Below are 12817 nucleotides of genomic sequence, written 5' to 3'. Positions count from 1 at the left end.
TGAATGCGTTTCTGACCCCAAACCTCAACTATGTACCACGTTCAACCACCATCCCTCCTTCCAAGATGGCTTAAATGGTCGCATCTGTCCCACATCTTCAGGGGGCGCAAAATGCAGCAAAATGACAGGCTTCCTTGTACACCGGGTAAACCTTAACTTTCCCGCAGCCTCTCTGGTGGAGAGAAAATAGGGCGGCTTGGGTCACAACATGCGTGCTGGGATCTGCAATTGCATCTGCCAGGGCTTAGGTATTATATAGCGAGGGCCCATTATAAAGATAACTACCATTGCAAAATGCAAATCCCGCTCAGGCTCTAATTTCAAACAACCCAAAGAATTAAGAGCTAAGTTTTCATTTCAGGCCCGGATCCAGTTCGGTGTTTCTTTACTTTAGCATCACTCGCCGGGTCCACATGTGCAGGAAGGCTTGCAGCTGTTCTGGTTAGGCTTTTCTGAAGGGGAAAAAAACCCCCACAAAATACTGTTGCCAAGGCTCACTTGACACGACAAATTCCACTGGTAATTACCAACTCGTAGTATTTTTACTTTTTGCTCCAGATTTGTTAAGCTCTGCAACTCATTGAATTCACTTATTGAATTTCTAGAGGCAGTTCATGAATTGCACTGAAGCTGACTCAATGAAATATTAATGAATCAATTTCCATAGACATAGATTCATTATCTCACTGGATGGCATCAGAAAACACAGTCCTGCAGGCAGTATTCTTCCACCTGCCTGCCACAGGATTTCATTTTATTATTCAATTTTTAAAAGCCTACACTCGGACTTCTTGGTAAATTTACACCAGCAGGTTTTCAATCTCTTGTTCCAAGAAAAAATTAACAGAAAATATTGTAATATTATTTAGGTGAACCTCACTAATCCATCACATGTGATTTCTCATTAACCCTCAAAGAGAGAGTCAGTGATGTGCTAGGGATCATGGGAAGCACAGATTTTTCAAACACAAGAAATTATTTCAAACTACGAAAGTAATTCTTTTTTTCATTAAGAGATATAAAGGGGAAGATAGCAAAATATTTTACTAATTGGCTTCTAGGGGCAGGAAATTAATATTAATGAATCCAGGACTTAATGACTGGATTGAGGCTTCCACAGAGCAGGTCCGTGGAGCTAGAGACTCCAGAAATGCATCTAACAACTTGAACCCATTTTGGCCACATCCAACACTGTTTACCCTGCAGCGCCTTGCATAATTACTCCCCTGTTCCTTAACGAGCACACACCTACCCAACGAACTGCTTGCACCTGAGTCTTCTCCCCCCTGCTCCAGGTTCATAACCAGCATCACTGCACTGACCTCCACTTTCCTACCAGGAGGAAGTTAATGAGGAAAATCTTTGTTCTTCTCTTTGTGTGCACCAACAAGCCCACAGTAGCACTCTCTCTCTCCCTCCCTCCCAATGGCAACCAGCAGGCTTTTGGTGTAAAAACTAGCAGCAGCCAATTGTATTTATCTCCTTGACTAAGAGGTTTATTATTTATCTTCCCCATTGCAGTGCCCATGTGGCAGCACTGATATTGAGCAGCTGGACAGATTGCACCCTAGAGCCACATCTGCAGCTATATAGATCAACACCACTTTCATTGCCTCAGTGCTGGAGAAGTTTATCTTCTGTCAGCTAGATTTACTACTGACTTCATGAATTGTTAAGGGTTTCCCTTCCCCTCCCCCCAATTTGATTTTCAAACTGCATTAGTGTAATCTAGTACTGATTGTTAACAGCTGATTAGTTAAGCATTTGTTTACATTTTTCTAATTAATAGGGATTTCCAGTTGGGCTTGCAAAGATGAATCTTGAATGGTGAACAGAATAAGCAGTGGTTGCTCAGCGAAGCTGGGAAGCAGCAGTAAAGGATTGCAAGCTATACAACAATACATGAAGATATATCCAAATACACGAGTGTGTCATGGATCACAGCTGTTTCAGTCATTTCTTAGTATTAGAACTGACCAGGCAGTAATTACTCACATTAGGCCTTCCTCCCTGAGGGACTGAGCAAGTCAAATCCAAAACAATTTGCTTTCCATGAGGAAGGGCAACAAATTGCATTCTGAGCCTTGTGGCAATCACGCATCCCAGGGAGAATCTGTTGTACTGGCAGGATCTTTTTCTAATAATTTATTCAATATACAATAATTTTCTATAAACCCATGTGCCTATACGCTATCATCGAGCTGCCATCCAGATAGCTGTTACGCTAGCAGGGCAGAGGCCAAGAAACTGTTTGGACTAGTTCCTTAAGTACTGGTTGCAAGATGCTAGCTTTTCATCTCCACTAGGCGAGCAGCAACATTTGGAGCAAGTCCCTCCTTTTTCTCATGACCCAGTAAAGCACCTGGGTTTAAGCCTTAACCAAAAAGCTGTTTCAAAGTACCTGTCAGTTCAGAGCTGGCTGCAATGAGCAGGCAGCAAATTGAACCAACTTAACACAAACTGGAATGCCCTTAACTTGTCTCTGAAACAGTTTTCCCTGTTTTCTCCTCAGTGTTGGTAGACTACAGTCATGTCAGAGCAGAAGGACAGTTTTTCCATTTTCTTTCATTTCATTTCTTACAAGCTGGAAAATGTTACACTGCTTTCCTGCTTTCAGGAAGATTTTAAAGGAAAATAACAGAGAAACGGGAATTCTCAAGGTATTGCAGGTCAGTTCAACCCTGGAAGCACAGGCGGTCTTTAGACATAGGCCGTTTGCAGCTCTGTTTCCAGCCCAAAGAAGTTTGGTGTAATTCCCATACTTTTGAAGTCAATCTCCATACCACGTGATGCCAACTCAAATCTCACTGAATGTAGATCACCTTTGCGCTAAGTAACACACTTTCTCTTTGCTCCCTCAAGCCTCTTTCCCCAGCTATTATCTTAATGAACCTAAAATTGGGAAAGGCTTGCGCCCTGTATCTGCCCCCCTTTAAAACATCTATACAATTCCACAGTTCATCATTAGCATGCCCTTTACATTTCTACAAGATCAAATCTCCACTGGAACAAGACGTGTTAGCCCAGACGAGAACACCCAGCAAAACTTGACTATCTGTATATAATATAAAACACTGTGCTGTAATGGGAGTCAGAAACTAGAAGTATTTTCAAAAGGAATGGAAAGAATCAGAGAAATAGAATTTGTTCTACAATGAATGGATCCAAGAAACTTTTATCACTTGGTATAAGCTTATATGCAGGGCACTGGGCAGACTTCCATTGAGAGCAGCAGTGTGGCGGTCTGATTCACGGACTCCGATGTGCTGGATCAGAATCAACTTTATTCAAGCAAGCAAGCCCTTTATATAAGCTCTAGCCCGGATCGGTACTTTCCCAAAGGTCATGTTCCCATCATCACTCCTTCTCATCCCGTGCAGCTACTACCTTATCTACATACTGCTATTTATTCCTCCCAAGGCTTTCGGCTCCTTAACTCTATCTTGTCCAATCCCTCGCTGTCTGCCCCTACATCTCCCCCTTTTTTATTTTCTAAACTAAATATTGCCAGTGCAGTGTGTATTTGTACAACAAGTACTTGATGCAAAGCCCTTCGAGTCATTCTCTGCACAAGGCTTATTAAGCAGGGGAGATAGATAGCAAGGGCTAGAAATCTTAGCAAGATTACCAATCCACACGCCAGTACCTTCTTAACCCACGACCCCAAACCTAACGTCCAGTCCTATCCCTCAAAAGGGTTCCACTCTGATTCTATCTACAACTTATTAGTGAGGTCGTGTAGTCGCGGTAAGCTTTTATGAATCGATAGTGACCCTGCACGAGGCAGGCAGGTATTGCCAGAAAACGTCCCGACATGGGCTCATCTTAACGGGCTCTCAGTCCTCGTTTGGTGTTTCGAGGGATGCGTCAACCATCTTAACGGGCTCTCAGTCCTCGTTTGGTGTTTCGAGGGATGCGTCAACAGGTCGAATCAGCCGTGCAGGCATCCAACGAGGCCCGTTACCTGTGGAGACACAAGCATAACCTTTCCCCCACGTTAAGTCTACTGGTTCACTCCATTGACCCGTTTCAGGTTCTTGTAGTGAACCCGAGGCTGTTCTTGCCACGTAGGGCATGAGAAATGCTTATTAACTGCACTTTGGTCCGTATAACGGTTTAAGAGGTTGAGAACATATAAGGCTTTCCATAGCTGCTCTTGTGGGGAGGCACCGGGGCTATTCCCCCTTTTTTGTTTTTCAAGCATGTCTTTTAGAGTACGATGGGTACGTTCCACTATTGCCTGGCCAGTTGGGGAATGGGGAATTCCGGTCACATGAGCGACCCCCCAGGTTTGGAGAAATGCCCGCGTTCGCTGTGCAGTGTATGCGGGACCACTGTCAGTTTTAATTTGAGTGGGAACCCCCACTGTGGCGAAACAGGCAAGCCAGTGACGACATACATCACGGCCTTTTTTTCCCCCAGCATAGGCAGTAGTGACAGCGTAATGGGAAAGGGTATCTACAGAGACATGGACGTATTTCAGTCTTCCGAATGAGGGATAATGGGTAACGTCTGTCTGCCAGACATTGCAGGGTTGCAGGCCTCGAGGGTTGGTCCCTGAGTAGGGTGGTAACGGGGATACATTTTGGCAATGGGGGCAACTTTGGATAATGTCTTGGGCCTAGTCCCTTGTGATATGATAAGTTTTTTGTGGCGCTTTTGCATTTTAGTGGGGAAAAAAAAAAAGAAATCATGGGACAATTTAGCCTGCTGATCAAAAGTCCCTTGCTGGGTTCCGCTGGGTTTTCCTCCTTTGTCAGGAATGGGCAATCCTCCTGACATAGTTGGACCAGCTTTTTTTTTTTTTTTTTTATCACACACTCTCTTTCTCTCACTCTCTGGGAACCGCACTCACACCCCCCGAGTCTTTAACTGCTAGGACTGCTGTCCCTTCGCAGCGGGCGGCTTCCTCAGCCGACGGGCGCCCCGGTCGGTTCCCAGGCTATACACACTCGCACACACAGTACTGCTCACGCTCACACCAGTCACAGTGACTCTAGACTTCTGTCTTACAGTCTTGCAGTGCGCCTTACGCTGATCAGGCTGCGCACTCCCCTTTCCGGCCGGGCAGAGCTGGGACTTAAAGCCCACTCAGACCCTGGGGATGGGACTCGCACCCGTCCCCTGGTACGCCTTACGGTGGCCAGCCCGCGCACCCCTTACAGTGCACTGTTACCAGACCAGAATTTAGAATTTAGGCGGGAATTTAAGACTCACCTTTTCGGTGCCTCTCGTTGCCAAAGATCCCAGGTGAACTCACCCGATGGCGCCAGATGATCGTTTGGAGACGAGAGGCCCCGACAGTGGTCGCCTAGGGTCCCACCTGGGTCGCCAAACTGTTATGGAAATTAGGCTTGTCGGCCACCATAACAGGGCCTGACCCTAGGTTCCCGCAGAAAAGTTCAGAGCCAAATCAAAGCAAATTAAATAACCAAATCCTAATGATACACGTGCAGTAATCACAGCTCGAGCCGGGTGCCTCCGAAGAGGGCCTTACTGATTTAGACATTACAGAAGAATCTGTCTTTGTTGCAGTTGCGGATACAATTTCATTTCTATGTCATAAGGCGTATCATTTTCCGTTGGTAGCTCAAACACACGCCTAAGTTTCGAATGCATGAGTTCTTCTGGTTTTGCTTCTTTCCATACTGCTTCCATATCTGAAGTATCAGCTGGAGCAAGCATAGGCTGTTGGTTTTTCTTTTCTTTTTTTTTTTTTTAAAGCCATAAACTAGTGTTTACTTTTCTCATTAGGATCATAGTCCAAAGGCTGTAGCATCACAGAAACATTAATTGATGTTCCTGCATCGATAATTGCACTGTTAGGTCTTACACAGTATCTACATGGTGCCGTGGTCTTAACTTTGAAGCACACATTCCCGTCTGCAGGATTGCCGAGCTTCAGGTTTGCGGTGACACCATCTGTGAAAGGCCCTTTGAATCTGAGCTCGTGCTGCCGTTCCAGGCTGAGGCCTGCTCCGCTTTCGCCATGTTCCTCCTCCTGCTGCTCCGCGGTGGAGAGAGGAAGGGCCGGGCGGGAGGGGAAGGAAGGCAGGGAGGAAAGGAGGGAGGGAAGAAGGCAGGCGGAGGGGTGTCCCCGGCCGGTGTAGTCACGCCCCGCCGAGCGGCCCTGGGGCGATGGATCCTTCCCAGAAGGCCGGGTCAGTGTTGGGGGGGGGTTGTGGGCAGTCCGCACTCGCAGGAGGCCCTGTCTCTTGGGGGGGGGGTGGTTCCGAAGGGGCCGTAAGATGGACACAGCAAGGCGCATTAAGAGGCGGATAGAGGTCCGGCTCCTGTTCCGGATCGATTTGCCCTGGGTCAAATGGATTGTCTGGGTCGTTTCCTGGGGAGTCCCGTCCACCCACTGCTCCCAGTCCCCGTGTTTCCTTCTGGCTATGCTCTTTCAGAGTCTCAAGCATGGTTCGCCACGGGGCTAAAAGTCCTGCCGCCGTCTTACCATTTCTTGTTGCTGCGTCCCAGAGCTTAACTCCGATTGAGTCCCACGTACCGAGGCTATAAATCGTGGTGGAATTCACCTCGGGACAGTTCGAGCGTGCTCACATCAATAACATTTTGAGGTCTTGGGGGGGGGGGGGGGTGTATATCTCTGCCGTGCTGTTTCAAAGTCTTTTGCATTACGTTTAGCACGGACCTATCCTGCGGGGAGATTCCGTTTCCCACGACTCCCACGCGTTCCCGGCCGCTTACCTCCGTCCAGTGGTAGGTAACCTGTTGCGCGCAATGCCGCTTCCTTTCAGCGGCTCCCCTTCTGCTTCCTTTCAGCAGTTCGCCAGCTCCTTTCAGCAGCTCTTTGTTCAGCCGGGCTCCGCCACCGGTTCAGCTAACCGCTGCCTCTACAGCCCTGGACGAAGTCAGTCTTCGGTCCCTGTTCGGGCGTCATTTGTGGCGGTCTGATTCACGGACTCCGATGTGCTGGATCAGAATCAACTTTATTCAAGCAAGCAAGCCCTTTATATAAGCTCTAGCCCGGATCGGTACTTTCCCAAAGGTCATGTTCCCATCATCACTCCTCCTCATCCCGTGCAGCTACTACCTTATCTACATACTGCTATTTATTCCTCTCAAGGCTTTCGGCTCCTTAACTCTATCTTGTCCAATCCCTCACTGTCTGCCCCTACACAGCAGTTTCCAAATCACAAGTCAGAAGCAGGAGAAGCAAAAGAGAGAAGTCAAACGCTCTACAGGCTTAGATAACCGACTAGTTTACACAATGGAAGGTTTCCCTTCTTTTCGTTTTCCGTAATTTCTAAACATTTAAATTGCTCAATTTTGTCAGCTCTTTGAAAGAGATATTCTTATTCCAAATGACCATTTGCAGCAGCTCAAGGGTTTTGCTCATGTTTATAACCACAGTTCAGTCTGAATCTTATTAACAGAGTCCACAACTGAGTTGTCAAAGCAAAACTAAACAATCATTTCTGACAACAAGAGAGACTTAAGCAGCCCTCCTTTAAACATTTTGTGTTCAGCGATGGTATATTTTTAATCATGGGTGGCTAGCATTTCATTCTTGCTATCTGGAATATATTACATCTTTCAGATGTTGAAATCAAGTACTGTAAAATCCTGAATTAAAGCAGGGCTGTGTTTTGCATAGTGTAGCACATAGTTAAGTTGAGCCTTGTCCATAAAAATACAGCATGAAATATCCAACTGATTTTTTCTTCATCTACATAAATACAGCACAGGGAATATTGCTAATGAAGTGGATGTCAGGTCACCTAGACACCTTAGGAAAAGGTTACCACTTTATTTTAAGTATCCCATCAATCACTATGAATTAGTGTGGTGTTCTGTGCAAAATTACTGATCTTAATTCATATGGTGTTCATGAGTGTGTCAAATATATACCCAGAGAGCTATCTATGTAGAAAGAAAACCTTAAGCATGACCTATTCCCACTCCCGCTGTGAAGGGTGCTAGTTTTAATGCAAGGGATGCCCGTGTGCTTTCTTTACACTTCAGTCTGCACAGAAAGACTGAGCAACAACAGGCTCTTGAGACATTCACCTTTTTAACAGCCTCTAGTCAGCTGCCTCATCCCTTACAGTTGGCAGATTGTGGCCATATGGATCCACAGACATGATTTCAGGTTGAGCCCTTGTATCTTCATGCACACTGTAGGGCGACTTGACAGATCTATGCCATGTGCAGGCCTCCATGCTCCTCACCGAGATTTCCACCACCCATGTTGTTCTGCAAGCGCTGCAGCAAAAACTCTACAACTGCTCAGGACATCAGTACATTAAGATGGTTTCTGTGCCATAAATTTTGGCTGTTCTGATGAGCCCGTGTTTCTTGTAGGAGATATTCTCCAAGTCCTCCTCCTCCTCAGGTCTAGCTACGTTCCATCTCTGATCACGTGGCGGTGGCCATTCTACGTGCACTTGCACTCTTCTCTAAATATACCATCCAAAGGAAACATAAAGGAACTAATTTTGCTGCATATGCACATCTAACTTGGAAATAGAAATAATGCCTATCTGCAAAAGGGTATAATTCTGTTAGAATTAAGTGTTATTTTTGGAAGCAAGTAAGGAAGGGAAGGAAAAGAAAGCAATGAGCCGATTTCCACTGTGTTGTTGTGGTAGTAAAGGCCCTCTATGGACGAGTGGGCCCAAGCAACCTCCAAAGTCTGTGGAGCTCATTATTGCAGAGCAAGAAGACTGAAGAGTCTTAAAAAGAGCGGGCCTTTTAGTTCCACCCCACAAGAATCTGGATCATAATTTGAATGTTTCAGGGAAAAAAAAGAAGAAAAATTCTTGACAGCTGGTTTGAGATCTGTGCTTTCATTTCTTGTCTGTAGCTCTATCACATACAAGCCTGATCACTTCACTGCTTTTTAGACAAAACTGCTCATAACTGTGTTAAAGAAGGATGCATTTATATTTTTAGGTCAGTCCTGCAAATGCTCTCTTGAAAGCACAGACTCAGTTCTGGAAATGCTTACATACATTCAATGAATAACTCACAGAAAATTAAATGGATGTTTAAGTATGTACAGGCTAGGGACTTTTTGCATGACTTTTTTGCTTAGGCATAAGGCTACATGGTCCCAAACCTAAGCAAGAGCATGTCCCTGCCCTATGTGGATTCCTCTGTCTGAGTTTTGCTAGCTCAGGGATTTCTACTTCCATGTTCCTTGGGTGCTATGACCATGCCCTCAGAGTCATCATCAAAAGCAGCAACAAGCACTCGGAGTCCAAAGTTGCATTCGAAGTCTCCAGGACTTAGGCTTTTAAATCATTTAGGTGCTTTGAAAATTTAGTCTATTATCTTCTTTTTTTGTCAGTTAAGCTTGATGCAGAGTCAGTAATGCAACATGAATAATAAGCAAAGAACACGGTATTACTAGTCACTTTTTCTTCATTATAGAGGAAGAAGACAGATTTGGGACTGAGGCTTGAAAGCTTGGGCAGCTCTGAGACAAGTACCCCCTAAAAGGAGAATTCACTGATTAGAAGATATAGCAGAAGAAATTTCAATTTATTTCCTTGCCATATAACATATATCACACATCTAATCTCATGATTACACTGAGTGCCATGACTACATTGTGAATGTTGTCTTTGTTCTCTAATGAGTGACATAAGCATACCTAATATCTGAGGCTAATGATCAACCATCCCTTGGCTTCATGCCTAGATACATGGCCTAAATGGATACACTCCTACAACACAATAACAGATGTGCTTGCTCACTTCTTCTCTGCTTGATTGTTATTGTAAACCACGTTATAATGATGATGAAATAACAGTCTGATGATTCACTAACAATAGCGTCCTTAGCATAAAAACTATTTTACAATATGGTCCTATGCCTACTAGCAGAGGGACATAAACTCCAGCAAAATAAGATACGAACTTTTCAGCAGAATAGTTTACTGGTCTCCTATCTCACAACAGTAAAAATAAAGATTAAGTAAAATTTCCTTTGTTTTAGAAAACAAAAATGTTTGATTTTGTAGAGCAAGATCACGCCAAGGAGTTAAAACGTACGTGACTGCCCCGGGAAGTAGTTTTGCTGAGCTAACTCTTTGTAAGAGACAGTGATCTATCACATAGCAAAGCCTTTCTATTTTGTAGAAAGGGATTTGGTCTCCAAGCACACTAACTAGTTATCGAAAACAACAAAAGACATCGGATCCCATCTGCACGTGTAATGTGCAGGTCCTCTGGTGAACACACACACATCTGTAGTATTATACTATTTTACAATTTCATGCTGAAATCTTCGCATTTTTTTCTCTTTAAAATTACACACCTCTGTAGTACTCTTAAAATGATTACTTCAACAAAGAGTTCTCTTAAGCCACCCCAACTAAAACTGTGTCAATGCTTACCTGACCCTCACATTCTGCTAAGAAGGGGACACGTGCCACGGAAGTGACAATACAGTCATCACAAGCAGAAGACTTAAATTAGAGGAGTAGGGCTAAAATTTGCAAGCACCGCACATCCCCAAATGAGGCCGTTGCAAATGCAGTGCCACAGCTAGTTCAATACCCATGCCCGGAGCAACGTACGAAAGGATAGCGTGGATGAGGTACAAACGGAGAAATCGCTCTAGAAGACCTGCTAAATTGGGAGCATGTGGCTTGGCTTTCTTGAGATGCAACAGCAGAAAGTCAGCCAAGGTCCAGCTCCAACTGAGAGAGGAACATGCGTTCTGCACAGTGTTATGAGGGGATCTTAGAAAGCCAAACACACAGGGAAGGAGGTGTGCTTATAGCTAAAATAGCCGTAACAGATGTCTGTAAAAGAGCTGCTTGCATGAGCCATCACTGTTAGCATACAGCCTGCCACTTTCTTGCCTGGAAAAACATCTAAGTGGCATTCCCTGAAGGGTTAAGTAATTTAATACTTTCTCCAAAGACAGACTGCAATAAGAGCCGATCTTGAGAAAGCGCTAGCAGCTACCAAGCATGCTGATGCTGTCCTAAGGGCAATTCCCTCTCCTCAAGGTTCAGGCGCAAGAAGTGGGGTCTCACTCTGCCCGTGTCGGAGCGGCTTGCGAGGTTAACCATGGCACCAGCTGAAAACACGGCTAGTACAGCACACTTCATGAATCTCTATGTTGACTACCACAACTTATTTTCCTCCGTTTCTCTCCACAACCCTGAGGCCATTAAACAACAGCTTGTAAAAATACCAAGCTATTTCTAGAAATCAATACTCACTCATTATAAGCCTGGTAATTTATGTTGAAAAATAAAGTTTCTAGGCTCATATAAAAAGCAAACTTTAAAAACAACCAGAGACGCATAGGCCAGACATGACTTCTTTACGCTTGAGCCCTAGGGGCTTGAAAAAGTATCTAGGCCAGAAACTAGCCAGTGCAATATTAAGTACAACTCGGGACTATACAGAAAAACATCTTGTATTGACGTTAGTTTTGCAGGGAAACACTAAAGGATGAAATGGGTCCATTTCATCATGGGTCCGCTATAGTTGTGTGTTAATAAAAAATACGTAAGTCCTACCTTAACTACCTAAAAGGGTGGAGGAATCCATACAGCCCTCTTTTGTATGCACTGCACAAGATGCCTAAATAGAAGAAACAACCAGGACATCTATTACACATATCTTTAAATGTATGAATGAAAAGTTTGTGTCGGGCAGCACTTAATATCCATTAGTAGTTATGCATAATTTTTCAGGAGTAATATCTAGTACATTAAAGGAAGAAATTGAAAAAGATATGATGAAACCATGAATTCAAAAAAGCCCTGCCATCCCATTCCAAACCCTTTGAACAAAAGAACCTCTTATAAAAAAAATTAATTGAAAAGAAAAAGAACTTGGAAAAGAAATTGAAAAGGAAAGGAAATTACTACATGTTACTATAACTGGGACAGATTGTATCACAGGATTATTAGAATTTGGAGGAAAACATTATTATTTTCTAAATTGAATTGGATTATTTATTACGGTTCTAAAAAGTATTGAACACAAGGAAGATTCCAAGCAAATATTAGATTAGACCAGGAAATAATATATATGAGAGAAGTGGTTCTGAGATAAATCTCTATATAAACATTACAAATATTAAATTCTCCTTCATGTAGCTCAGATCTGATAAGAATACCCTTGCATTTTCTAAATGGTGAGTACTGTCGTCCTAGTTACTACCTATGTAGAAAAACTGCAGGTCATTCTGACTGCAGGAAATCCCAGGTTCAGCAGAGAAAGTACAGGGAGGGGATTTTTTTTTCCATTTTAATCAGGGCTCATCTGACACTTCATTCAGTCTTTATCGACCTTCCATTTGAACAGATTCTCTACAGTCTTTAGGTCGGAAAATGGGATACAATGGCGCCTCTTCTCTAACATTATTCATTTTCCCAGTGCAGACGCTACCTTTCCGACACTGGGAAACCGAACATACCTAAATGCTGAATGTCACTGCCATCTACATAGGCCAAGCAGACTTTCTTTAGATCCTTCCTTGCTTTACTGGCTTACAGCAACAACTCGGAAGGAATTCGTAATAGGCTTTACAACTGCACACTCCTCTTGGTCATGCAGCAGGTGCCTGCATCCAAAAGACCAGAAATGTAATCACATGTGAATGTGATTTCAGACACTGTAATCAAGAGCACAGCTTACTGTCTGGCTTCTAGCTCTCCTTCCTAACCTTTGTCCCAAGCGCCGTCCAAGCCAACCCATTCTATGCTTGTTGGACGCTTTTTCATAAATATAGGTAATCAGGGAATTAGAAAGCTGAGTAAGTCCTCTGAATTGTTGACACTAATCAGTCGGTGGCTGTTTGACCTTTTCAGGATTCTGTATCACAT

General features: G+C 44.0%; 1 pseudogene; it reads right to left on the bottom strand.

Moving 5' to 3' along the window:
• Positions 1 to 3264: 3264 nt before the first annotated feature.
• LOC135324270 (vesicle-associated membrane protein-associated protein B/C-like) lies at positions 3265 to 7014 on the bottom strand (annotated as a pseudogene).
• Between the last annotated feature and the right edge of the window lie 5803 nt (positions 7015 to 12817).

The sequence above is a fragment of the Dromaius novaehollandiae genome, chromosome W (assembly GCF_036370855.1).
Source record: "Dromaius novaehollandiae isolate bDroNov1 chromosome W, bDroNov1.hap1, whole genome shotgun sequence".
In the NCBI taxonomy this organism is placed as follows: Eukaryota; Metazoa; Chordata; class Aves; order Casuariiformes; family Dromaiidae; genus Dromaius; species Dromaius novaehollandiae.
The sequence above is the reverse complement of the archived record's forward strand: the minus strand, read 5'-3'. Positions and strand labels throughout refer to the sequence as shown.